This window comes from Octopus sinensis, linkage group LG1 (assembly GCF_006345805.1).
Source record: "Octopus sinensis linkage group LG1, ASM634580v1, whole genome shotgun sequence".
Classification (NCBI taxonomy): Eukaryota; Metazoa; Mollusca; class Cephalopoda; order Octopoda; family Octopodidae; genus Octopus; species Octopus sinensis.
The window spans coordinates 163,222,274-163,227,027 of record NC_042997.1 but is presented as its reverse complement, the minus strand read 5'-3'; the positions used below and the strand labels follow the sequence as shown (position 1 = coordinate 163,227,027).

General features: G+C 38.4%; 1 pseudogene; it reads left to right on the top strand.

The window, feature by feature from the left end:
* The first annotated feature begins 1,419 nt into the window (after positions 1-1,419).
* Positions 1,420-1,593, top strand: LOC115219942 (annotated as a pseudogene).
* Positions 1,594-4,754: the final 3,161 nt, after the last annotated feature.

Genomic DNA, 4,754 nt, shown 5'->3' with positions numbered 1-4,754 from the left:
TGGTTTTTATTGTTGTTGTTGTTTAGCCTCAGGTCTTCCCTGATTGAACAGATTTATGATGAAAGGTATTCCTGCCACAGCCTTTCTATCTTGTTTTCAGAAATCCTTCTTCATCTTTCTATATGGACAATGACCATGATATCACTTATGGGTTTCAACCACTTGGTTTATGTGTTTATGCATGAGGGACTGAGAAGTTAATATTTTGTCAATGGCCCAGTGCTCCACTGTTGAAATAAGTGAGACTCACAGTGGCATTAGTTGGGAGTCTGAAGTCCTAAAACGACTTGGATGAGCTGGTGCAGTAGTGGACTCATTGGACAAAGGTGTTTAGTGCTGCCAATATCTGAGCAGAAGAACAAAGGTTTGGGTCTTTAGGTCTCCATTCCTCCCTGTCCTGCTCTACAGTTGTGACATTATGGCATTGTCTAGGGCCCTTAGAATCCACCTGAACTTCTTTGGTACTAGAATGCTTTGCAAGATTATGGGTTGTCAATGGTTGGATTTTATATCCAACCAATGACTCTACTCAGAAACTAGGGTATGTCCTGTTACTTGTAAGATTCAGGAACACCAACTGTTTGGTCATGCTGCTTGATTTATTTGAGTTAGACCCTGATTACCATGTTCTCTTCTCTGAGGATCTGGATTGATGGCTCATGTTGGTCGACCACATGTCACATGGTCATGGCAGTTGAGGAGGTGTCTCGCAGAGATGGGAACTGTTTGATGGATCACCTGAGAGGACCTGTGAATATACCAACAAATGGTAAATGCAAGAATGTGCTGCAATGGTGCCTGCCCCCACACCTGACCTAACCAAGTGCCTCTGGCTTTTCTCACCTCCCTCTACTGTTCAGCTTGCCTAATACTTACCTGCTTAGAAGTTTTAGCATCTTTCTGATATGGCTATGTTTGGTAGATCTCTCAGTAACAAAGGCTCTCCTATAACTCTCGATTAATGCTGAAGACTTTTAAGGAGGCTTTCAGAATGCCCTTGTAGTATTTGCTTTGTCTACCAACTATTGTTTGTTACCAAATATGCACCATTTTGCACTGACAGTTCAGGTGAATTTATGGAGCCTTTTGTCATGCCTGTTGCAAATAGTATCCGTTTTACTAGTCTATGGCAAAGTTGGCAGAACTATGGCTCTGTAGACACACAATTTAGTTTAGAGGTTTTTATCCAAATATTCTCGTGAAGTCTACCAATGGCAATGCTAGTTTTTGTGATTCTACTGCTGACTTCATAACTGAGGGGACAATTCATGAAACATTGCTACCAAAATATGTAAAGATTTCTCAAAGACAGTGTATCTAGACTGCATCATTTAATGTGTCCTTCCCTACCTTAAAGTTGGTTATATGGTTTGAGGGAAATCTGGCTGCTATTTCTTGCAGGTCAAATAATCATGTATAAGCTCTGTGAAGAGGTGGTACCGTAACCAATGAGGGTTATCTGAGGCGTGGTTAAAGCTAATGGAAAACTAAACTCTTCCATTAGCTTGTTCATGTTATTGTTGCTATTGCTGTTGATGCTGCTACTGCTGCTGTTACTGATAATGTCATTATTGTTGTTATTGTTGAATTATGAAAGTCAATCTTAAGCAAACCTATCTCAGAAGATAAGCTGAGTGACTGTTTTCGAATGACTCTGCAAGTCAAAAACAAGAGATTTACCATAACAAGTCTCATTATTGTTGTTATTATTATTGTATTATTTTTTTGCCCTTGTTGAGCTTTGATCCAGTAATCCTGTTATCGAAGACTTTCCAGACGTGACAATCCCATCTATTCTTTAAAGTAGTTTATACTATTCAGTGTGGTTTGTAAAAGATTTGGTTACTATTTCTAGCATGTTGAAGGACCATGTAGAGGTTCCCTCATTGGTTTGTACTATGTATGGCACTGTGACAGTCTGTATGCTCCCTATCTATTCAGTGGTCCAGTTTGTTTTAATATATCCAGAGGTTTTGGTGATCATTGCAGTAGAAGTGGACAATATATGGTTGATATTACAACACAGGATGTATTACATAAATTTAGCTATTCAGTGTAGAGTGTTACTTAGAAAGGTAATTTGATTTTCTACTAAGGACATCAACCATCTTGTTACACTGAAGTGATTGTTAAAGATTCAATACTTTTCAACATGTAGGCACAGTGGTGAGATTGGCAAACTGGAGAAGACAAATCCAGGAAGTAAATTGTTGTATATTTGAAATGTTGCAAGCAGTGGATGCAGTGACTTTAACTGTAGGGCTATTACTTAAAGAACAATATGAGCTGAGGACTGACAGCCAGAAGGATTTCTCTTGGCAAGGAACAAGGTGGCTTGATTATTATTTGGGAGAGGAGAGAAAAAGAAATTGTACATTGGATACAGTATGAATTTTGATTGTGAGTAACATCATTCCAATTGCTTGCAGTGGATGTGTTCCTCCTGTAACTGAAAGCAATATTCTTCGATTCCTGCATTTCTCTACCCTCTGTTGAGCTCAAAACACACTTTCTACTCTGCATTGTAATCAGAAAACCTTTGGTATTTTATGAAAGCTGCCAAAGAGGAGAGACTTCTTTTAAATTGAAGTTACAAGAAATATTTGCCTTGCTGTGAAGTAAATACTAGAATAAATTTATTTTAAGAAATACTGGTAAGTACATCTACCTACCTCCCTCCCTCCCTACACCTACCTACCTACCTATCTACATCTATCTACCTATATATATATAATACAATTAAGATTCAGTTGAATTAGGTACATAAATTGAGGCACCTTGTTAGGTCAGAGTAACATGCACACCCAAATAATATTAAGCGAATATCAAACTCGGGGAAGAAGTGCCAGCACCTGATATTTTTGCAGTGTACGCAGATAATATGGCCCACCTTAGTGAAGAGATCTGCTCCTGACTATTCAGACAGGTACTTTATATCAAAATACTGTCTATAATATTTCCAAAGCGCAGATTCCAGGTGAATAAATTATAAATGAGTAAATAAATGAGTAAAGTATAAATGAGAAAGTATAAATGAGTACAGGTGTACACCTGTGCCTCTTTGTTACTCATTTATACAGTGTGTGTGTATGTAAATGTGCATAACGACTTGGGTTAAGTCTAATTCAAAGTCAAGGGTTGTAATGTTGCTTTGGTGTAGCAATTAGTATGGTTATACAGTTTACAGTAGATAAGCCATTCAAATCCTGAAGGCAATGCTACAATTTTTGTCCTTACAAAAGAGTGGACTTCACTAAAGACAACCGAGAACAAGATGATTTTAAGCTAGATAATGTTTTAAGACCATCACCAAAAAAATGGGAATTCTTCTCTTTGATGAACTTCTATACAGTCCCTGCTTACTATATTTCATATACAAGGCTTTGGTCAACCTGAAGTTAGAGTGGAAAACTCTTACCCAAATTCTGTGTAGTGCAATGAAATCCAAAACCACACATGTCTATCTGTGAAGCAAACTTTTTAACCACCCAGTCATGCCTGCACCCAAAAGTATATAGAAAGACAGAATGGAATAAAGTTATCTGTGGTAGAGAGGGAGACAGCAGATTCTAATTCCAAGGAAAACAGTCAGTAACCATAGAAACCTGCACTGATTACATTATTTTTTTCTTTCTTTATGGTAAATTGCATACTTCTAAAGAGAAAAGAGAAATGTAAAAATGATATAAGGATAGGATTTATTCTGGTTTCATTGCAGTGTGCAGATAGATATATTAACTTTGGGTTGTTTATGGACTGTAAAATGTCTGCCGTTACAGCTACTGGACTCTACTTTTCCCTCCTCATTCCAAAACTGTTTTGGTTTACTCACACACACATACGCACACTCACACTGTCTGCCTGTCTATCACTGCTCCTCTCGCTTTTCTCTCTCTCTCTCGATCTATCTACACATACACACACAAACTCAAACACACGCACGTTTTCCTGTCTGTATCTGTTCCATTTGGAGCTTTTACTAAATTCCTCTCCCCCTCTCTCTCTTTCTCTCTCTCTCATTCTTTTCTCTGTCTTCAGTATCTTCTCAGCTCCATCGCTCTTTTCATATCTTTTCCCCTTCTTCTCTCTCTCTCTCTCTCGTGCTCTTTCCTCTTACTCTGTCTCACTGGCCAGCTTTCTCTCTCTTTCTCCCTCTCAATCCCCTGTATTTTTCTCTTTCCGATTCCATCTCCAACACTTGTTTATCTTGTCTCTCAGTTTCTCTAACTTGATATCTTCTTTCACCCCGTCCAGGAATTCTCATCTATTCCTGTGTCAGTTACATTTTATGTAACTCTGGGTCATCATACAATATCTTATATGATTGTATTTCTATTTATCTTTCTGTCTATATATCATCTAGTACAGCTGCTTATTTAACTGCTTGTTTGTCAGTCCGTACATTTGTCTGTCACTGTCATCTCTTCCTGTATTAATCCCGACTCTATATCTTTTTGTCATCCTCTCTCTGCGCTAGTCCTATCTCTGTATCTGTTTGTTTCAGGCTGTAATCGTCTCCCCACCTTCTCTCTCTCTCTCTGTCTCTAGATTATTTCTATCTCTGTCAATCTCTCTTTAGGTCGGTCCTAACTCTGTGTCTGTCACTTTCTGTCTAGTTTTGTAAATCGTCACGCTGAGTCTGACTGCTTGCCTGTCTAACTGTCCGTCTGTGTATCTACTTGTTTGTGAGTTTACCTTCTCATTAACGTGTCTCCCTCTACGTTTGCTCGTCTACTTTTCTATTTGTGGTGTAG